This window comes from Mauremys mutica, unplaced genomic scaffold (genome assembly GCF_020497125.1).
Source record: "Mauremys mutica isolate MM-2020 ecotype Southern unplaced genomic scaffold, ASM2049712v1 001400F_np12_obj, whole genome shotgun sequence".
Classification (NCBI taxonomy): domain Eukaryota; kingdom Metazoa; phylum Chordata; order Testudines; family Geoemydidae; genus Mauremys; species Mauremys mutica.
Genome location: NW_025423189.1, coordinates 31,431 through 54,890, shown reverse-complemented (window position 1 = coordinate 54,890; position 23,460 = coordinate 31,431). Strand labels below are relative to the sequence as shown.

General features: G+C 48.5%; 2 non-coding genes across 2 annotated transcripts; one reads left to right on the top strand and one right to left on the bottom strand.

The window, feature by feature from the left end:
• The first annotated feature begins 6,694 nt into the window (after positions 1-6,694).
• Positions 6,695-6,767, top strand: TRNAV-AAC. The gene has a single exon. It is a non-coding gene; the product is annotated as a tRNA-Val (tRNA).
• A 2,122-nt stretch (positions 6,768-8,889) lies between these two features.
• Positions 8,890-8,963, bottom strand: TRNAA-AGC. The gene has a single exon. It is a non-coding gene; the product is annotated as a tRNA-Ala (tRNA).
• Between the last annotated feature and the right edge of the window lie 14,497 nt (positions 8,964-23,460).

The following is a 23,460-nucleotide window of genomic DNA, read 5'->3' as shown; positions in this document are numbered from 1 at the left end:
AACAGCTGTGGGCCGAAAAGGAAGGTTTGGGGGTGGGGGAGAAAAAACGGCCCCCATAGGGTGACCAGATCACAGCAGTAAAATTCCCCAGAGAAAGAAAGAGTGGAACAAAAGAATAATAAAGGCACCTCAACTTTTCCTCATTTATGGAGGACAGTCTTATAATATGCATCCAGATCTCCTCCAATCACACAAGCTGAAAATTGTTCCACTTTACTGCAGCTCTGTAACCATATGGGAACCAGTCCTGTCTGTGTTCTGTGCACATCCAAAATTCCTGCTGAATGACCCGCCCTGGGAGCAAGTTACCAGTGACCCAGGGCTAGGGCGGAAGGAGGGTGCAGGTGTGTGGTGGGAAGCCGAGGGCTGGGGCAGCAGAGGATGTGTGGGTGGGGGAGCACTGGTGGGGAGGGGGTAGCACAGAGCTGGGGCAATGCGAGGTGTGTGTGGGGGAAAGCCCAGGGCTGAGATGGGGGCAGCCAAATATTTTTTTGCTTGGAATGGCAAAAAACCTAGAACCAGCCCTGCCTCCACGCACTGTGAGGTAGGTAGGAGCGGATCATTATTATCCCTACTTGAAAGAGGGAGAAGCTAAGGCTGAGAAAGGAGAATTGACTTGTCTTAGGTCACACACCCAGTCAGTGGCAGAGTTGGGAATAGGACCCAAAAGCCCTGATTTTCAAACTAACCTTCGGATCTTGAATTTCAGACACTGAGTAAAGTGCTCTCAGATGAGCTACAGACCAACAACAGTGACAGTAATTATTCAGCAAGTATTTGAGGAGAACTGCAATGTTGGAGGGAATCGTGAACTGCTCAGAGACCATTAATGCAGAGAAGCAGCAAAGTTAATCAAACACAGAACTGGTTCTGACTTATTTACTTGTTCTAAAAGAGACCAACAAGGACCTGAGTCTCCTCCCTGTCAATAACCCCCTGCTCAGCCAATCAGGTTAGAGACTGAGGGCGGGAGGCTGAGGGTTCTCACCAGAGAGCCCAAAGGATGGCCCAGGTCACTGATGGGGATCACTGCCCGAGCTCTATTTCAGCCCCACATTTTTGGGTGGACCTCCCACAGTGGGAGCTGCAGAGCCCTCCCCTGCAAAAAAAAACACACACACACACACACACCTCCCTCCCTCCCGGTGTTGGGAGGGGAACAGGTAAAAGGACAAAGGAAGCAAGAGAAAAAGAGGAGGGAGGAAGGGGGGAAGCAAAAAGGACAAACCCCAGTGTCCCCAGTGATTCTAAGGGGCAAAATCCCAGGTGCAGAATAAAGTTCTGCCTCCTTAAGCTCGTGTTTTCCAAGCCTAGAATTCAACTGTCACCAGATGGATCAGACTGAACAGGTTTCAAACCTCCAGGAGGCTCTTACTTTCTAAACAGGGACGGCTGTTTTCTAGTAAAATCACTAAAAGGGAAGGAGAAAACTCGAAAGAGGTTCCTCCTGGCACTCACGTCCGTGAACCCGAATACTCCCTCAGTCCTCAGAGAGAGACCTGGAGAAGGAGACTTGCTGGAGCAAAGCCACAGGGGTCTCTGAGGTTTCCCTGGCCCCTCGCCCCTGTCCTGCCTGGCAGATGTCAGCATCTCTCTGTGAGGTCACCACCTCCCCACCACCTTGGACCAATAGGCTGAGGTCCTGCAAAAGGCCTTTGTGATGTCACTGCCACACCCCTCCCTTGCTGGGCTAATGTCCTGCCTCTGGCCAGGCACTTTGCAGGTTTGAGCTACTCCCTGTGGATCACCCCACTCCAGGAGCGTTCGTTCTAGGCAGCAAGCCGGCTGGACAGGAAAACATCAGACGCTGCTCCCAGTGCTACACTCGGTTTTTCAGAAATTAGTCGACTTTATGGCCAGAAGAGACCATTAGAGCATCTAATCTGATCCTCTGCATATCACAGGCCTCCTGTAGGACACAATAGCTACTTTGGGGGCAAACACATTCCAGAAAGGCATCTTGTCTTCATAAAATGACATCAGGAGATGGAGAATCCACCACTTTCCTTGGTAGCTTGTTCTTGTGGTGAATCATCCTCGCTGTTGAATTTTTGTGCCTTAGTTGTAATATGAATTTATCTCTCTTCACCTTCCAGCCATTGGGTCTTCTTATGCCTTTCTCTGCTAGATTAAAGAGCCCTTAAATACCCAATCTTTTCTCTCCATTAAGGCACTTCAATGAAGTCACCTTTCAATCTTCTTTTGATCAGCTAATCAGGTTGAGCTCTTTCAATAGCTCACTAGAAGGTATTTTTTCCAGTCCTCAGAACATTAGGTGGCTCTTTGCTGCCCCAGCTCCAATTTCACAACGAGGACACCAAAACTGGAGGCAGTATTCCAGTATCAGTCTCACTGATGCCGTGTCACCTCCTGTGACGTTATTGACATAATCTGTAACTGTATAGATCACCATTGCGACCACCAATATTTGCAGCCAATATTACAGAGAAGTGGTTGTGTAAGGGGGTCTATGGAGAGGTTCTGACTGGCAGATTATAATGATGCTATCTCTAGACGTGTATCGTTTTTTGTAGTTGACATGAATATTGGCTCTATGCTGCCTGTATTTCAAACTTGTGCTCTGCTTCAGGGAATGATCCCTTTGTTTAATTGATGAAAACATAAACTAGACACTTAGAGGATTGGAACTAATTTCAGCTGATGGACAGGTTTGCTAGGTTTTTATGCATTTGGACAGTGAAATGTTGAGTGTTCACATTCATTTCAAGCATCCTCGTATGGTGGAGTTCCTGAACATAATGGAGAATGGAAATGAAAATGTTTTTCTTTTCTTTAAGAGGGCACCTGGGTTTGAACCAAGGACCACTTGACCTGCAATCAAACACTCTACCCCTGAGCTGTACCCCCATTACAACAGGAATATGGAATCGTGGTCTCCAGGACTTTGAAGGACAGACCCTGCTTCATCGAGCTCCTTTGCCATTCCCAGACCACAGGTGGTTTAAAAATGGGGTTTGATTAAACTTCTTAAATGTGGTAAATACCACAGCTTGCACACCCACCGATATAGCTTCTCCCCATGACAGAGCTGCCACCTCCTGGGGAAGTGGATTGACTACACCAACAGGAAAACTCCCCCCCTCCCTCAGCATGGAGCAGTGGTTCTCAAGTTGTGGATCAGGAAAGCAAAGTGGGTTATGACCCTGTTTTAATGGGGTCACCAGGGCTGGCATTAGACTTGTTGGGTCCTGGGGCTGAAGCCAAAAGTGTGAGGCCCCCCACCCAGGGCTGAATCCCTCAGGCTTTGGTTTTGCCCTCCCCCCACTGGGGCTCAGTCGTTGGCACTCCCCCCTGCCCCCCCCAAATGGAGGGGCTTGGTCTCTCTTTCCAGGGCTACGTATTAAGTTATTTTGGCAGAAGGAGGTTGCAGTGAAAGGACGTTTGAGAAACCCTGGCATAGAGCATCTCCATTACGGAGCTGCAGCAGCATAGACTCACTGTTTGAAACATTGACCTGGCCTTAGCCTCTGAATATGTCTAGGCGTGGCTCCCTGTGGCACCGTGGGTGATCAGACCCTGGAAGTACAGCCATGGAGACACCACACACCAGCCTTGCCTAGCTGGCAAGGATCAAACCTTCACAGAAAGGCACCCATGGTTTTCTAGCCCAGCTACCTAAGGCTCAGCCACAACCACTTAACAGAGGGGCCTTTCTACACTCTGGTTCTCTTCTCACTGAAGGGTCATTACAAATTGTTTGCTCAGACCAGCTTCCCCAGCGCACTCACTGCTGTGCAGCTCTGTACGTGTGGCCATGGCTGAACAGCAAGAATTCCTGCCCATTTCCCTACTGGCTGGAGCATGATGAGGGTGTGTTTGTGGTTAATGATGTTGCTGTAGATTGTTCATTCCCTGCCCTGGAAATTCAGACAGTCCCTTTCCCCGTTGTATTGCCAGCACCTCTGGGAGTCCAATAACAGAGGCAGGTTTTCTCTGGGCACTGAGATTTTTGAGAGCATTGGTGGTTCCTTTCTTTCCTCACCCTGGAGTAAACTCAGCTTTTTATTCCATCCTTGATGACTCATGGAATAACAGCAGCATGAAGAGGAGAGTGAATATCTTACTGCCAGGGGGAAGGTGGATGCATTCCCTCTGTCTGACCATTGCCATTGCAGGAGAGAAGGTTTCAGTGGAATCGAATGCCCTGGCTCAGACAATAGACACAGGGAGGTTTTGCTGTTCATGGATCTGTGCAAAGGAAATTGTGTGTCTGTGTGAAAATGAGGAGGGATATGAAATGCCCACGTGGTGGTGCCTAAGGCAAAAGGGAACCCTAGAGGATTAGAATAGGATAAGTTCTCAAGCAACATGTTTCTTACTTTGCCCATCTGTTAGTTTTGATGATTATCGATGGAAAGATTTTGCCATTGGGTTGTGTTTTTACACAGAAATTGACATTTACCAACAAATACGTAATTCTTCCAAGTCTGCTGGTGGTGAGTTTAGAGGGACACACTCACTCCTCCCACCCCCCATGCCAGGCCTGTGCTCTCCAGAATGTCAACTTCCCACAGAGCTGGGATCCTTCCCTCATCTCCCCCCAGGACCACTGCCCCACCCCCACTTCTGGGGTCCCCTTCCAACACTGTCCAACTCCCCTGCTGGCAGGATCCCTTCCCATTCCTTTCATTTTCTGCCTCCCCTCTGAGCAAAAGCTCTGCATTGTTCCCACACTGGGAATTGAACCCAGGCCGCCTGGGTGAAAAACCAGGAATCCAAATCATGAGATCATACGGGACTTGTATAATCAATAGCACATTTACACCTAATAATTCAAAGTAGCCATTCAAAAAACCTTCAAAAACAGACTTCAAAGAGAAATTGCAGAGTTACAATTGATTTGCAAACTTAACACCATTAATTTGAGCTTGAATAAGGACTGGGAGTAGCTGGCTCACGACAAAAGCAATTTTCCCTCTCTTGGTATTGACACCTCCCCATCAATTATGGGGAGAGGACCACATCCACCCTGACTGAATTAGCCTTCAACACTGGTTCTCCCCTTGTATGGTAACTCCCGTCACTTCATGTTCCAATCTATATTTATGCCTCTATCTGCAATTTTCACTCCATGCATCTGAAGAAGTGGGCTTTTTACCCACGAACGCTTATGCCCAAATAAATCTGTTAGTCCTTAAGGTACCACCGGACTCCTCATTGCTTTTAATTCTAAGCTGATCTTAACCCTTTCAGTACCCTTACAAACTCAGATGCTTCTCACCACAGGCTGGCTGGTGGCTTTTCAGCCAGGCTCTCCCCTTTCATCAGCGCTTCAGTTGCTTGGTGTGGGGGTGTCTGTAGACGCAGGTGACAGAGAGAGATAAAGCCTGGCAAATGTCTCTCCTTTTATCATGTCCTTTCTTCCCTCATGGCTTTGGCCCCTCCTCCCCCCTTCAGAGTCAGGTGAGCATCACTGCGTCTCTCCAAGCAAGTCTGAGCAATTCCCCTGGGGTGTCCTCATGCAGGTGAGTCATTGCATTGTAGCTCCCTTGCTGGACAATGGCTGTCGATGGGTTGTTTGACACCCTGTCCGGGTGTTGGTTATTTTCCTTGCTGTTGCCACTGGGGAGCTAATATTTGGCTGACTCCCCCACCTTACAGCACAGTGACAACCACACTGCACAATTCTCATAACTTCATATGCATGAATGGTCTACATCTATGGGTAGAGAAATGACTTTCAGCCGATCATATCCTTTCCCTGATACCTTACACGTCATGCTCTATATGTAAGATCACGATGATTATGGGGGTTACAGCCGCTCCCCGAAAGGTATAGAATGTCACACTGAGATTCTATGTTCATTTGTTCAGTAACAGCATTACAGAGATCCAATGACTGACCAATGGCATTTCCAAGTGCTAAAATAGCAAGCGGTGTCGGTCTCTCATTGGCCATCAGCGACTGAAGATGTGGTTAAACGAGCCGGAGCTTCAAGGTGAGGGTGGCTTTGTCCACTGCCTTCCGTTGCACTGCTGGGCCCCAAGACCCTGGTGGCCAATATGTGACGCTGGGAGAAGAGAGTGGGGTGGCAAGTGGTGGCAGGACTTTTGCCACCAGGGTCTAGCAGCCCAACTTCCTCCTGATACTGCTGGCCCCCCGTCGCCTTCAGGTAACGCAGGAACTAAGGCAGGAATAGGGCGAGGAAGCGAGTAAAGCCGAGCAAGGAAGGCAAAAGTGAATCTTGTCTTCATGGGCCGCTCGCAATGACGTCCTTTTTTTGTGCCACAGCTGACAAAAACATCGCAGACAGAAAAGTAATAGGCCAAAAAGAAACCGAGCAGCTGCTGAAGTAGTTCAGTTGGGAGCATGCTAGACTAACAGGCTCTTCTGTCCCCCTTTGTGCACGGGTGGGATGTTTTCTGAAAATGCAGCAGTTCCTTTAACTGCCACGAGTCCCTCATTTCAGGCTATGCAGCAGGAAAAGACAGCATGGGCTTCTGCACCAAGTTGGCCCACTTGACCTTTCATTCTTCTCTTGCTCTTTGTCAGCAAGGGGAAGAAAAAGAAGCTCTCCCTCAAGCTGGAGTCACAAGGACGACATAAGGACGACTTCCTGAGTGCCCGCTCCAGTCCTCTGCTCTGCCAGCTGACCCATTGAAGGGCTGCCACCACTTTCTCCAGGTTTGTCCATCGGTCTGTGCCAGGGTGAGCAAGAGCCAAGAAAATGGAGTTTCTGTAGTGTAGTGGTTATCACGTTTGCCTAACACGCAACAGGTCCCTGGTTCAAAACCAGGCAGAAACATGCTGGCTTCCTTTTCCCAGATCCCCTTGCTGTTCAGGAAGGCCTCCTCCTTCTCCTATTGGCCTGTCCCTGGGATAACTCCAACCCCTGCATGACAGAGGGTGCTGACAGCAGTGGAGAAAGCACCTTGGCGTCAGGCTGGAGAACCTAGAGGAGTGCGGCGTGTCACCTTTTGGAGGCTTGTGGCTTGGCCTCCTCTGCTGTTGGAGGTTGGCCGGTGGAGGCCGGCTCTTCCTGCTGGCCTCCTCTGTGTGACTTGCCAAAGGAGGAAGTGAGGCAGGAATGGGGCAAAAGAGGAAAGTCGAGCTGAGAAAGGCAGGGCAGAAAGTAAGCACATCATTGCAGCTAAATGGGGTTAGTAGATCATCACCATTCGTTCTGCAAAGCCGGGGGAGGTGCGGTTGGCTGCTGGGAGGCAGAATCCTGTGCCTGCCTCTTGGCTTCCCAGGGGTGGCTCCTTGCAGCCCAGGAGAAGCGGGGTTCTAGGGGGACGGAAAAGCAGCAATGGCGAGGCTGAGTGGGCTCCTTTCTGGCTGACATGGTGGGCTGTGATGGGTTTGGGAGTTGCCTGTAAGCCATAAGTGGACTTGGTGCAGTGAAAACCGCTGCTCCATTCTGGCTGACCTGGGGGCGCCATTAATGACTTGGGAGTGGGGGCAGGGCGCTGGCTGTGAGCAAATGGGATCCAGGAAGCCCCAGCCTGCCCTTCCAGGGGCCGAGTCTTCTTCTTCTCTCCTGTCGGGGGGAGCCCGGCCTAGAGCCTGCCCAGCATGTGCTGCAGCTCGAGCATTAAGCCTTCCTGTGGCATAACCGAACTACGGCCTAGTGTAATCAGGGGTAAAGTTTAGATTGTGAATTTATCTTTAATTTCCATGGTAACTTTGCTCTTTTATGCCTATCACTTATAATCCTTAAAACTCCATCTTTCTGTAGTTAATAAATCTGTTTTATGAAACTGGTGTATTTTGCTTGAAGTTCTTGGGAAATCTCAGCTCCATTACAAGGCTGGTTCATGTACTATTCACAGCAAGGGAGGGGTGGACCCTGCGTAATAAACTCACACTGATCAGGCTTCTTATTAAGGCAAGATGGTATGATCCAGAGGCGCGAGGCTGCAGAGCTGGGGGGAATTGGCGGGAGGCTCTCTGTCATTAGTGTTATGAGTGGCTGGGAGAAGCATTCATGTAACTCAGTTGGATGTGCCCCTACCTGTGGATGTCTGTGTAAGTGCAATATCTGCCAGAGATTCACAGCTCCTCACAGCATCACCGTGTGAGAGGGAGCCCAGGCAGTGGGACACAGGGCTCAGGGGTCCCACTGTTCAGGTTGCATCCCATAGATCCCATCACAGACTTTCAGCAACCACAGCAGATGTTCACTGGAACAGTGAGAGAGATGGCAAAATAGTGATCTCCAGTGCCTGCAGACATCAAACTATCAGGAATTCTGCGCACAGAGAGGACCCTGCAAGTGGAAAATGCCTTTGGAAAAGACCCTTCTGTCCCCAGCTGTGGTCGTACAGTGCTTAGTGCTCTGCGTTGTGGCCTCAAGAGCCATGGATGCAAGTTGAGTTACGGTGACCTTTTCCTTGTCTCCACATTTCTTAGGTGCCTCCTTCCAACACTTGTCAGAAAAAACAACCGGTTTCTTTTGGAAACATTTGCATTGCAAGGCAGACGCAGTCCTCTCTGTTTCCTCAAAAATTGACCAAAAGGTGGGAGGAGTGGACACATTTGGCAAGGCACCACTGGGTGCTGCATCTCTAACCTCCACTTTACCTGGCAGGTGCCTCTGGGACTTTTCTCCCAGCTGCTCCATTTTTCATCAGTGACAATCAAAAGGAAGATGACATGACATCTGTGTGCAGACATCCCCAGCGAATCACAAGGACGTGTGGCGCAGGCTCTTGTGTTTCAGCAATTGCAGTTGAAGCAACCACCATGCTAATGCCAGTCACAGCAGCCTTTTCATCAACTCCAGGCTTGTGATTTGATTCTTTCCAATGTTTCTCTCCAAAGAAACCTTTTCCTTAGCAAGCAATTACTTGATAACAAGGAAGGTCTCTTCTGTTTCCCGGAAAGACACAGGAAAATGTGAGCAGAGGAGACAAAGCTATACAACAAGGCACCACTAGGAGTTGAACCTAGGATCTCCTCTTTGCTAGATAGGTACTTTAGCCAGCTAAGCCATGGTGCCTGCCTCAAGAAAATACTTGCAACTGTTCCATTTGATGGTCCAGGACAACACCTGCACATTCCAAACTACAGCCGTTCCCCATTTCCCTCAAGACTTGCAAGGAAGAACTGGCAGGCCAAGCCAGGATCTCCTGGTTACTAGGAAGACACTTCAGCCAGCTCTTCCCAAAGATCACTATCCAGAGACCTTTAAACAGCCACTGCGGATGTTCACCGACAAAGAGATGCCAAAATGGAGTTCTCCACTGCCTGCAGCCATCACACTACCAGGAGTTCTGTGCACAGAGAGGCCCCGGCTGGTGGCAAAAGGCTTTGGTAGAGACTCTTCTGACACCAGCCGTTCTCATAGACTGTTTAGCACTTTGTGTTGTGGCTTAGCATCCACGGATGCCAGTTTAGTTGGGGGACATTTTTCCTGTCTCCACATTTGTCTAATGGCTCCTTTCAACACTTGTCACCAAAAAGACCTGTTTCTTTTGCAAGCGATGTACAGCTAGGCAAAGGCAGTCTTCTCCATTTCCTCAAAAATCACCAAGCTGTGGGGAGAGGAGACACATTCAGCCAAGCTGGATGCTGAATCTCCTCTTTCTTCAGCAGGTGTCTGTGAAGGACACAAATCTCCACTGTGTAGAGGAAAAGAATAGGAGTTTATTACACACAGCGCTGGCGGAGTGTGCTTATTAGGCTCAGAGACACTATTAATTAATTAATTACAATAGAATATATAGATTTTCCATGGGTGGGGGAAAGTGACGGCGTAGGCAGTTCCAAACCCTGGGATAGGTTTTGCAGCAAGACAAGATAGCACAGTAGCCAATGGTTAATAGGTTACATAATGTCTCCACCCATGGTCTCAAGTTAGCAAGTTAACATTTCATTAATACTTTGATAATATGTTATTAGTATAAAATATATATGTTGAATTCTGATTTGAGGTCCATAGGAATGGAGCAACTCCATTGATTGTCCAACAGGTACATTCCTAGGGGTTAAAGCAAAGAAACAGTGAAAGAAAATGGCAATAAAGATTGTTTTTGAGTGTCTAACGGCAGGCATTGGTCCCTGGGAAGGGAGGTGGAAGGATGCCATATCTTATACTGACGTGCCAACTTTTCATAAACTCAGGGTTGGCTCTGTGGGAAAAACGTCTCCCTACAGAAGAGACTAACACAATAGGAACAGGGATTCTTTGCTCAATCTGCAACTCTGAATAAGACACAATTATTTAGTTCTTAGCTCCAACACCTGGCAATTTGCTGGCCAGGCCTATCTTAGCAAGCAAGGCTTTCTGTTTACCCAGCTTTCTCTTAGCTGGTCACTATTTGCTAGGCCTCTGGTCCCTTGACCATACTCTGGACTTCGGGTCTGGAAAAGAGCTGGCACAATCCATAGACCAGGTTGTTATATAAAATGCACATGGATTTTAACCCTTCACATCCAGTAATGGCAAAGTTCTTGGTTCAGGCTTGTAGCAGTGATGGAATAAACTGCAGGTTCAAATCAAGTCTCTGGAGTACATCCCCCACTGGGATGGGTCATTCAGTCCTTTGTACAGAGCTTCAGTTTGTAGCAAAGTCCCTCCAGAGGTAAGAAGCAGGATTGAAGACAAGATGGAGACGAGGCATCAGCCTTTTATAGCCTCTTGCCATGTGGTCTTTGCTTTCTTTGTCCCAAGCACAGTCTATCCAGCACGTGGCACAGAAAAACCTTAGAGTTCTCTCCATAGGCAGGTCCCTGCAGACCTTGCTGAGTCACAAGGCGTATCTGCCTTCGCTCAGTGGGTCGATTGTATAGCTGATGGTCCTTAATGGGCCATCAAGCAGGCTAGGCAGAACTGACACCAACTTGTCCAGGGTGTTCCCCAGAAGCATATCACAAGTTTGAAATACAGACAGCATAGAGCCAATATTCATAACGTCAACTACAAAAATGATACACATCTAGAGATAGCATCATTATAATCAGCCAATCAGAACCTCTCCATAGATCCCTTACACAACAACCTTTCTACAATATTGGCTGCAAATATAGAACAGTGGTTGCAATGGTGATCTATACAGTTACAGATTATGTCAATAACATCACAGGAGCTGACACTGCATCAGTGAGACTGATATTGGAATAGCCTCCAGTTTTGGTGTCCTCATATGAAAAAGATATTGTGAAATTGGAGCTAGAGCAGCAAAAAGCCACCAAAATGTTCTGAGAGCTGGAGAAAAATGCATTCTAGTGAGCTATTGAAAGAGTTCAACCTGTTTAGCTTATCAAAAGATTGAAAGGTGATTTCACTGAAGTGTTGAAGTGCCTTACTGGAGAGAAAATATTGGGTATTAAAGGGCTCTTGAATGGAGCAGAGAAAGGCATAACAAGACCCAATGGCTGGAAGGTGAAAAGAGACAAATTCATATTACAACTAAGGCACAAATATTCAACAGCGAGGATGATTCATCACAGGAACAAGCTACCAAGGAAAGTGGTGGATTCTCCATCTCCTGATGTCATTTCATGAAGACTAGATGCCTTTCTGGAATGTGTTTGCCCCAAAAGTAGCTATTGTGTCCTTCAGGAGGCCTGTGATATGCAGGGGGTCAGATTAGATGCTCTAATGGTCTCTTCTGGCCATAAAGTCGACACATTTCTGAAAAACTGAGTGTGGCATTGGGAGCAGCGTCTGATGTTTCCCTGTCTAGCCGGCTTGCTGCCTAGAACGAACGCTCCTGGAGTGGGGTGATCCACAGGGAGTAGCTCAAAGCTGCAAAGTGCCTGGCCAGGGGCAGGACATTGGCCCAGCAAGGGAGGGGTGTGGCAGTGACATCACAAAGGCCTTTTGCAGGACCTCAGCCTATTGGTCCAAGGTGGTGGGGAGGTGGTGACCTCACAGAGAGATGCTGACATCAGCCAGGCAGGACAGGGGCGAGGGGCCAGGGAAACCTCAGAGACCCCTGTGGCTTTGCTGCAGCAAGTCTCCTTCTCCAGGTCTCTCTCTGAGGACTGAGAGAGTATTCGGGTTCACGGACGTGAGCGCCAGGAGGAACCTCTTTCGAGTTTTCTCCTTCCCTTTTAGTGATTTTACTAGAAAACAGCCGTCCCTGTTTAGAAGGTAAGAGCCTCCTGGAGGTTTGAAACCTGTTCAGTCTGATCCATCTGGTGAGAGTTGAATTCTAGAGATGGAAAACACGAGCTTAAGGAGGCAGAATTTTATTGCACACTTGGGATTTTGTCCCTTAGAATCACTGGGGACATTGGGGTTTGTCCTTTTTGTTTCCTCCCTCCCTCCCTCCTTTCTCTTCGTCTCTTGCTTCTTTTGTCCTTTCTCCTGTTCCCCTCCCAACATCAGGGGTTTTTTCTCCTGCTGATAACAGCTCACGTTAACTGATCACTCTCGTTATAGTGTGTATGGCAACACCCATTTTTTTCATGTTCTCTGTGTGTATATATATCTTCCTACTGTATTTTTAACTGCATGCATCCGATGAAGTGGGCTGTAGCCCACAAAAGCTTATGCTTAAATAAATTTGTTAGTCTCTAAGGTGCCACATGTTCTCCTTGTTCTTTTTGCAGATAAATTAATGGAAGTTATGTCCATTAATGGCTATTAGCCAGGATGGGTAAGGAATGGTGTCCCTAGCCTCTGTTTGTCAGAGGGTGGAGATGGCTGGCAGGAGAGAGATCACTTGATCATTACCTGTTAGGTTCACTCCCTCTGGGGCACCTGGCATTGGCCACTGTTGGCAGATAGGATATGGGGTTGGATGGACCTTTGGTCTGACCCAGTCTGGCCATTCTTATGTTCTTATGAAGGGAGGGGCAGAGCCCTGTGGCAGAGTTTCTGTAGTGTAGTGATTATCACATTTCCCTAACACGCAAAAGGTCCTTGGTTTGAAACCAGGCAGAAACCTGATGGCTTCCTTTTCTCAGCTCCTAGTGGCCTGTCCCTGCTCTTGTAGGAACAGCAGTGATTTCTATGCTAAGTAGGTCTGTTATACTTCCCCTGCTCCCACTTTTGTCTCCTCTCCCTCTCTGAATAACTGTGAAGTGGCTTTCCCCCTCCCCCTCCCCCTCCCTCCTGCAATGCTTGTGGGATGAATGGGCTGGTTGAAGAGCAGAAGATCTCCCAGGCAGACAAGGTGTCTGGGACTCTCATTAGGCAGCAATCACACACCCAGAGCATGAACACTGCCCAAGGTGGAGTGTGACCCACCAGATGCAGCCAAGTCATCTCCAGTCACAGGCCATGAGGAGCAGGTCCTTAAAAGGGGAAGGGGCCCTGTGCTCAGGAGCCACTCACAAGCTTGTACCTCCAGTGAATGCCCCATGCCCCGAACGCCTGGCCAGTGGTTCGCTGCGTTACATTCCATCGCGCCTCGGGAAGACTTACCTCCATCGCACCGTCCATCTCGGCGCTGGGGGACACTTACCTTGCAGAATCCTGACATCTCCAGTGCCGAGCCAGTCCTGGGAGCATGAGTATGGGAGTGTGAGTGTGACACCCCCGCCTTCTTTTGAGCTTAGCTGTCAGTATAACAAACGTGCTGCTTTCTGCCAAACTCTGGTGGGTCATTAGTCCTCCCTACGCTGACTAGCTGGCCCTATTTTGGGTAACACCTGTGATAACCCCAACCCCTGCAGGACAGAGGGTGGGGAAATGAGCTGAGAAAGAGCCTTGGCCTCAGCAGGGGAAAGCTAGAGGATCTGGGCCAGTCACCTTTTGGAGGCTTGTGGCTTGGTCTCCTCTGCCCTGGGAGGTTGGCCAGTGGAGGCCGGCTCTTCCTGCTGGCCTCCTCTGCGTGACTTGCCAAAGGAGGAAGTGAGGCAGGAATGGGGGAAAAGAGGAAAGTCGAGCTGAGGAAGGCAGGGCAGAAGCTAAGCACCTCAGTGCGGCTAAGTGGGGTTAGTAGAGCGTCACCATTAGTTCTGCAAAGCTGGGGGAGGTGCGGTTGGCTGCTGGGAGGCAGAATCCTGTGCCTGCCTCTTGGCTTCCCAGGGGTGGCTACTTGCAGCCCAGGAGAGGAAGGGGGGTTCTGGTGAAAGGATGACAAGCAAAGCTCTGGGAGGAGATTTGGGTGTGGGGTGCGGGCTCTGTGCGGGGGGCGGGGGGGGGGGGGCCGCGGGGGTGGCGCTTACCCCGGGCACTGCAGCTCCCAAAGTGACCGGTACACACAACCCTCCGGCAGCAGCTCCTAGGTGGGTGGGGCCAGGGGGTCTCTGTGCGCCGCTGCCTGCAGGCGCTGACCCCAGAGCTCCCATTGGCTACAGTTCCTGGCCAATGGGAGCTGCAGAGTTGGTGCTCGGGGCAGGGGCAACACATGGAGACACTCCCCCCGCCCCAGGGGATGCTGGGACATGCCAGCCACTTCTGGGAGCGGCACGGAGGGGCGGAGGCAGAGTGGGCAGGGAGCCACCTTAGTGCTGCTGGCACATCTCTGCACACCCATTGGAGGGGGAGGGGAGCAGAGGGCCTCCATGTGCTGCCTGGGGTAGGGGCAGAGCACGGAGCTGCCTCCCCTCCCGGGTCTATTCCAGGAGTGGGTGGGTGGGGTCTTTTGGCCTGCAAGGTGCAGCAGGTCGGACTAGATGATCACACTGGTCCCTTCTGACCTTAAAGGCTCTGAGTCTAAAAGGGAGAGGGAAGTAAAGGAAAAAAACAACAGCCAAACATTGTCATACCAGTGTTAAACCAATGCTCTGGGTGTTTAATGACCTGCAGGACACTGATTCTCTCATTCCATTGATAAACTGATACAATGTGACTGAAATTAAACTAATTCCCAGCTGAGAAAAAGATCACCTCACTGCATTGGCTGGGAATCAAACCCAGGTCAATTGTTTAGAAAGTAGCTATGCTTGCCACTATACCACCAACACAGCTGGCAAAAGTACTGCTTATGCTTGCCCAATGAGGCTAGATCAGAATTGAGGCGTTTTCCTGCTTGTTAAAATGTACTTGATTCTCTTCACAAAAAAAACCTACCTCTATCTTCTCGTGGGTTTGAACCATCAGCCTTTCCATTAGCCACCAATGTTGTTAATCATAGACACAGGTAACTGCCTATGCCAAGCTTGTCTATGAAGCACCTACAGGGGTACAACTGGCTAATGAGGTAGGCGCACTGCTGGGGTTATGAGTTCAGGCCTCACCAAGAGCACTGGTTTTCATTAGCCATGGAGCTTCCCCCACTTGCTTTGCCCAATACACATGGAAAGTGCCATAGGAGGGTGATGAGAGTAAATTCTAAACTCTGAAATGCGGAGGTTGGCCCAGAGATTGGGATAAGGGGTTTGAAGAGAAAAAGCTCTAAGAGTATAAAACCAGACAGTCTCCAGGGGCAGGTTCGGTACAACGCCTCAACAGGGAGCCATTTGGGGGAGGGGGTTTCACTTCCTCTGTTCAATGTCCTGAGAGGTATTTTAAGGTGAAGATAACGCCATGGCTAACAGGTGACTGGCACATCCTGGGTTAAAGAAAGGAAGGGACCTGGGTTAATAGTCTGAAGATTTGCATTATCGTCACTGTCTGACCCCCCTTCAGTGCGGAGCAGGTTTGTACGTTGCTGTGTGGAACGCACAGACTCCTGGAGAGCAGGGGCAGCTGTTTCCAGGGCAGAGAGCCTGGCCCTTAGGAGACTTTCTTGGGTTGCTGTTTTGAAGTAATTCAATAAAATAACGGTGGAGCTACAATGTCCAGTCCAAAATTTCAGCCCCCCCGGTGCAAAAACGCTATTTTAGGATCTAAACAGGAGGCTCCCAGCGCTAGGACACCTGACCAGAGAGCTCAGTGGGGGCGTAACAGCTGCTGACTCTGAGGGTCCTGGGCTAAATCCACTTGCAGGGGGAAGCGTGTTGATTTAATTGATGGCTAATGAGCACCAGCTACCAGGGGAAAAGCCCTGAGAGCTGCTGCCACTCCAGCTGCTGCCCCAGAGGGGGAAGCCCCAGGGGACCAGCTGCTGCTCCGGCCACCCCAAGAGTACTGCCGGGGGCCACCGAGCTGCGGCTGCTCCTGCTGCCCTTGGGACCACTGGTCAAGTGGTCCCCGGGCCAGCCGCATTGGCCGCTGTTTGGGCGCTCCCTGGAGCCAGCTGATTGGGTGGCCCTGGAGTCAGCCACTGTGCCCACTGCAGAAGTCACGGAGGTTGCAGGAAGTCACAGAATCCGTCACTTCTACCACCTCCGTGACAGACACGGAGACAAACCCCTCCCTGCTGTGACTGCAGTTCCTGGAAGGAAAGAGAAGAACAGAAAGTGAAGAGAGAAAGAAAAAGAGAGATTCCCTGTCACCTCTCTCCCTGCTGCCTCCCCCCTTGTATTCTGTAACCCCATCTCACTGGGTTCCCTGTGCTGGTGCCATGGGGGTGACACTAGAGTTCTGGGGATTTGGGGGGCTCTTCATTTCTCAACATTTCACACAAATTTGTCTTTGGGCTGAAATTTCTCCTGTTAGGCCTCTCAGTCAGAGCTGTACCCCCACCCTGTTTGCGGGCGGGGGGAGAGGGGAGATGTAAATTGCAGAGCAGGCAGAGAAGTCGCCCATAAAGGGTCATATTGATCTGGTGACTGGTTCTGACCGGGGTCACGTGTCCTCTGACACAGGCTCATGTGCAGAACATGGGAGCTCTGGCTTGTCCTAAATGCTGTAGAGTGAGAGTTCCTGGGAAGGGCAGGGGAGAGGGAGCAAGAGGAGAAAGGCAGAGACATTGGAGATGAGGAATTGGGGGGAGAAGAAGGAGAGAACAGAGAGACAATAAATGATTGAAGCAGAACAGGTGTCCCAACTCCATCTTGCTCATCACAGGTGTTCAGAGAGACAGATAGTTTTCCAGTGTCAAGTCTGATCTTTGATTCTAACAATGTGCGTTGAAATATCAAGGGGATCTCCACATACCTGATCTCTTCCCCCCTCCCCTTTTTTGTATTAATTTTTATTTTGACGTGTTTGGCTTAACCGTGATCGTCTCTTTCCCCACCTGTATTGCAATTTGGAGTTTATGTTTATTTTGCCGCCCTTTTGTTCATGTCATTATAATTATAACAGCAAAGGAACCTGCAAGAGCAAAAACTCAAAACTTCATGTCCCCATCGTGCCGGAACATCCTACAAACAGCTCACGCAGCTGGAATCATAACACGCAAGGCCAGGGGAGGGGAGATGCAGGTTTCCAAGGGTTCTGTCTTTCTCAGATGACACATTCCAGCCCCTTGTGTGCCTCCATCCCGTATGACCTGCTGGACTTTGACACATTTATTGTCTCATTCTATAGATAATGTGATTGTAACACAATGTGACTGAAATTAAACCACTTCCAGATGAGGAAACAACAGAAGAGAAAAGCCATTATTGTATTGGCTGGGAATCAAACCCAGATCAACTGCTTGGAAGACACTTACGCACATCACTATACCAGTGCATCTGGCAGGAGTAGTTTTCCTGCAGGCTCTGTGTGCTGGCAAAGGGGGTGACACGTGACCACAGAGTTAGTGAGCAGGGTGGATGGGCTGGAAGCTGCCTGACAGCTGGGAGCAGAGTTAGGATCCCAGAGTGGCTGAAAGGGGGCAAAGGTGAAAACAGATCTCACTGGGAGCTGGCCCCACACCAGCCCCGCCCCTAGGAGAGGGGAACTGAAGCTCAACTTCAATCACAGAAAAATCTTCCCTGAGGAGGAAGGGGACAGCTTGTTTTAAAGACCAGCTTTGTGTTTGTTCCTGCTACATACGGAGGGGCTGGGTAGTGCTGATTCCAGCCCCGACTCTGGGAGGATAAGGAACAAATTCAGGCTGCCAGTGACCTGCAGGAGGGAGATGATCTTTTGACAGTGACGGACGCCTCGTCCTAAAGGTCTTTGTCTGCCCCCTTTCAGTGACTGTTTGGCACAGGAATGCAGCCCTCACTCCTGGGTCTCTCCTGGGGAAATAATGTTTCTGTGCAAAACACCAAAGCTTTTAACAGAAAGGAAGAAAAGGAAATGGCCACATGATGGGACTAGGCCATAAGGAATGAAACACAAGATGCTTCTCCCACGTGCATTGACTTTTAACCTTGTTTGTGGTGGTGGTGTATCCATGTTGGTCCCAGGGGTCCTCTGGGGCGCCGGGCATTGGCCACTTTCGGGAGAGTGGGCTAGATGAACTGGTCTGACTCAGTGTGGCTGTTCTAACTGCTGGTTATGGAGGAGACGACCTTCCAGGCTACACAGAACTGAAGAAGGGTGCTGGGTTATCTCCACAGCTTGTCTCTTTCACCAACAGAGGTTGGTCCTCTGCAAGCTCTTACCCTCACCCGCCTTGTCTCTCTTGGACTCTGAAAAGTGCTTTCTCTCCACTCCCCTTGGAGAGAAGTTAAGTTTCCCTTTGGGCAACTATCAGGCTGAAGCAATTGTATTGATTGTGACACTAGAATTGAAGATTTAATATTATAAATAAATGAGTCTAAATCTGAGGTTCTGGTTTTCACATTGGTTTTTCTAACTCAGTTCCCAGTGCTCTTCTAGAAAGGCCTCCAGGCTGCCTGCCCCGCCCAGCAAAAGTGGCCAGGAGAAAGCCCACACTGCTGTTCTTTCAGGTAGTTGAAGGCTGCTATCAAACCCCCCTCACTCCGTCAGTCCCCAGTCTGTGGCAGTGCATAGGATTCTTCCGTCCTAAGTGCAAGACTCTGCACTTCTCCTTGTTGAACCTCCTCAGATTTCTTTTGGCCCAATCCTCCAATTTGTCTAGGTCACTCTGGACCCAAACCCTGTCCTCCAGTGCTTGGATTCTTTACATGCTTTCACAGGGCTGGTCTACACTGGGGAGTGGGATCGATCTAAGATCACGTAGCTGAAGTTGTGTATCTTAGATCGATTTACCTCGCATCCTCACGGCGCGGGATCGACGTCTGTGGCTACCCCTGTCGACTCCGCTACCGCTGTTCGCGCTGGTGGAGTTCCGGAGTCGACGGAAGCACTTTCAGGGATTGATATATCACGTCTAGATGAGACACAATATATCAATCCCTGAGAAATCGATCGCTACCCGCCGATACGGCGGGTAGTCTAGATGTACCCACAGAGTGAAGAGCATATTTTCCATGATTTCATAGGGCAGATCCTAAAATTTGTGAACTGTTCTGATACTTTACATAGACAAATAGTTATGAGATACTCTTTTAAATACTCAAGAGGTGTGATGCAGAGTTTGATGGAATATCGGGAGCTTTCCCTGTGTGAATTTGACAGGTGGATCAACACAGAGACACATTGTGACCCTTCTCAGGGTGCTGAGGGCTGTGAGTCTCTTGTTGCCACCTGCCACTAGGAAGAGGAAGTTTTCCATTTGGATGTTAGTGACCAAACTCACCATCCTGCTGGAACTCAAGCACCCTCCTCTGAGCTACAGCAGCCACCCTCACCCCTGAGTTCCTTCAATGTGTCCCCCTCTGGGGTCCAGCCCGGATCACCAGATACTCAGTGAAATCCCAGATCCTATCTGCCCAAGTATCCCAGGTTACTAGTTTTACTGTGGACCATTTCTACTGTATCTCACACAGCACCTGAGTACAGTTATCAAACAAGCAAAAAATTTATTTAACAATGGATAGAGATTTAAACAAACAAACGTGAGTGATGGAAACCAACTGTTACCAACTAAACAAAGGCAGAAAGTGATAGACTAGAAAGGCCAGCACAAAAAACAGAGAGAGGAACAATAAGATACTAAAAGGACAATGGTTGGAACTCTCCATTTCTCTCAGTCTTTGGACTGATGGGTAGTAGAGCTGTAGCAACAGTTGAGGAACCAGGGTAAATTAAATCTAATTAACTTTTCAAGATTAGCCATCATTTCCTGTATGACTAACAAAACACAAAATCAAGACAACTTTCAGTTTTCCAAAATAATTCAGATTATCACACAGTCTCTTACTCTTTAACCAATAACTTCACCTATCATTTTAATTGGTAACAATAACATATTCAAAGATCACAAATTCTTGTCATATATGTTAGTTTTCTTTTAATCCCCATTGCCAACTGAACCCTGGTTCTTATTGTAGTTTGTCCCAACGTAGGTCCCAACCACTTCTGTGAGTTCATATATCTCAGGATCTTCTGCCATATGTGTTGGTAGAAGGGGTCTTCTATGTCGGAATGTTTGCATCATGGAGAAAAATACCTCTCTTTTCACACTTCTTAATCTTTCAAAGTAGGAGGAGGTAGAGAAGTAAGGTAAATGCATAAAACACAAGAGAAACCTCTCTGGTCTACACTAAAGACATTTATTGGGATAACTATATTATTTAGGGGAGTGAAAAATCCACACAGCTGAACAATGTAGTTACACAGCCCTAACCCCCTGTGTAGATAGTGCTACATGAGCAGGAGAGCTTCTCCTGCCAACATAGCCACCACCACTTGCGGGGGCTGGACTAATCAAGTCTGATGGGAGAAATCTCTCCCATTGGCTTAGAGCATCTGTAATAGCAGTGCTACAGCAGCACAGCTACATTGGTGCAGCTGTGCCAACATCAGCTTAATTGTGTAGCCACAGCGTCAGACACAAAACCATAGAATCAGGACTCAACATGCGTGTTTCCGGAAGTCTGAAATTGGAGGCTGACACATTTGTTGCCTCATTGGTTACCATCATTTCTACAGCCTGAAAGTCCTTGTTATATAATCAGGAAGCCAGTTTGGGATCCACAGGGAAGGACTGTCCTATGAAGCACTCTCTCTTTGCATCCAAACAGGGAAGGATGACTGTTCTCAATCTAACCCTGGCATACTTTGGAAGTGTAATCAGTGACACTGAACTAGGAAGTGGAGTTGTACAAACGATTTTCCTTGGGTCACCATAGCTTCCTTTACTGGGGTAGAAACCAAGAACTGGGTGTGGACTCTTTCAACCTCAGCTCTTTCCAAATCCTTGGTCTTGGATAGGGTAAAGTTACAGTTCTCTGAAGTAGACTCCTTTACAAAACCACTTAAAATCTCAGCAGTGTTAATGAGGAATGGCTTCCTGAAACATGCCCAGCTCTTCTTTAATTCGGTGGCACAGGTCCAGGGAAGGGACTGGATACAGGCCTGGATCAGAATCTTCGTTAGTTACCAGAGCTGGAGATTCTATTTAAAAATGGCTATTTTTCAGAAGCTATTACATTTTCAACACTGGTTTCATTTTATACACATCTTTAGCACCTACAAAGGATAAATTTGACAAAAACTCCACTTCTATTTCCTCAACATCTGTGTCATGAAGGGCTGCATTTCCCATAGCATAGGATTAGCTAGGAGAGATCTTCTGTAGGGCCTGGGTTACAAATGCTTTGGGAACCAAACACATGGGCATTTTGCCTAGTTCAAAATCACTTACCATGGAATTCTCTTCCCAGATCATCGAAGACAATATTGCCTTAAACAACTGAAATACACTGTGATCAGATGCACTTCCTTCAGTTAGTTGGGGTTCTGCTGTTGTTCACCATTTCTGAGTGGAGATTTTAAATCACTGCTGTTTCTTTGTTAGCCTGGCCAGTAAATTAGAGAATTCTCTCCTGTTGATAGAACTGCACTTCAGCTTTCTCCATGTCATCATGGAGGGATGGGGAAAAAGCAAAGCTGAAATCATAAATGAGGACTTTAGCAAAGGGTCATTGTCTTAAATTCTTCAATAAATCTGAGCTACATCCTACCAAATGAACTAATATCCAATTGGGTGACCAAACAGCCTTCAGGAAAGATAGAAACCCGCATCACAGAGAGAGAATACATGACAAAGAAAGTGTCAAGTGAAATTCCAGAGCAGGTTACATCTGATTATTCAGAATCGGGACAAGAGAGTCTCCCATCACATTCTCCTCTGATCCATTCAAACCTGCTTCCCTCATCCCTGTCTCAATAGTCAGTTATGTTATTTACAAATTTTTTAGTATCGTAGCATCCCCATAATGAGGGAAAAACAGCCCTCTTGCCAGAAGTGGCTTTACAATAGATGGAACCTGGAATTTAAACTCTAAATGATCACACTGTATTTGGGATCCATTTGAATTCCCCTCCCAGGTCTTTGACACTTTCATCTCCAGTCATAGCAACTCTGATATAGGATTAAAGAAGTCAAAACATCATCTGCAAGCACAGACAACGGAGAATGCTTCATCACATGACACTTTGAGAAGTGGATGGATAGAATGTGATGAAGATAAACTCTGCCTGGCTCAGGCAAAAGGGAACAGTTCTGCAGTGATGGGGAAGGAGGGAATCTCTGAGCCCTGGTCCACACACAGCCCCTAATTCGAACTGGGGTACGCGAATTCAGCTACGTGAATAACGTAGCTGAATTCGAACTACCCTAGTTCGAAAACTTACCCGTCCAGACGGCGGGGAAGCGAACTCCGCAGCTCCAGGGTCGACTCCGGCAACTCCGCCTGCCGCGGTGGAGTACCGGAGTTCGAACTAGCGCTTCCGGAGTTCGAACTATCGCGTCTAGATCAGACGCGATAGTTCGAACTCCGAGAAGTCGAACTCACCGCGTCGACCGGGAAGGTAAGTATAGACGTGGCCTGAGTCACCCCATCTCCTTCCAGTGTCACAGAAGCTGTAATTATACTTTTTTCCTGCCCCTGCTCCTCTTCATTTACATATAATTTGAAAAATTCCCAATATAACTGCTCTTCAGCACAACCCAGAGCAACATGAGAACAATTGGCAAGGATACAATCTGTATCACTGGTGACTCTAACAATAACTTTGCAATAGGAGGAATGGTATAAACGTGATGCTCCCTGGTTCCTCATAGGAAGGGCACACTCCAGTTACTTGTGGGACAATAGAAAGGACAAATAGGTCCATCTTAAAAGAGGGCGAACTGCAAAAGGCAAAAATGGGCCACTCATCTGGACAAGCTGAGGGATAACGGTGCTGCAAACAGTTCAAAGAGCTTTAAAAGTTACTATGTGGGAATCAGGAAAAGTATTACAAAAACAAAGTATTGATAGCCCTAGAGATTTTTACAATGTTGATCTCTCTTGCAGATTCTCTGATGGCTAACATGGGATGAGTGCCAAGAGAAGGTTTTCCCACACTCATGGCATACATAGGGCCTCTCCCCTGTGTGGATTCTCTGATGCTGAGAAAGGGCTGAACTCTTCGTGAAGCATTTTCCACACTCACAGCATTTATAGGGCCTCTCCCCTGTGTGGAGTCTCTGATGTCTAGAAAGGCCTGATCTGCGATTGAAGGTTTTCCCACACTCACTGCATTCATAGGGCCTGTCCCCTGTGGGGATTCTCTGATGTCTAGAAAGGCCTGATTTGTAAGTGAAGGTTTTCCCACACTCACGGCATTCGTAGGGCCTCTCCCCTGTGTGGATTCTCTGATGTTGAGAAAGGTTTGAGCCGCTAGTGAAGCATTTTCCACATTCACTGCATTCGTAGGGCCTGTCCCCTGTGTGGATTGTTTGATGCCTAATAAGGTCCGAACTGCGATTGAAGGTTTTCCCACACTCACTGCATTTGTAGGGCCTCTCCCCTGTGTG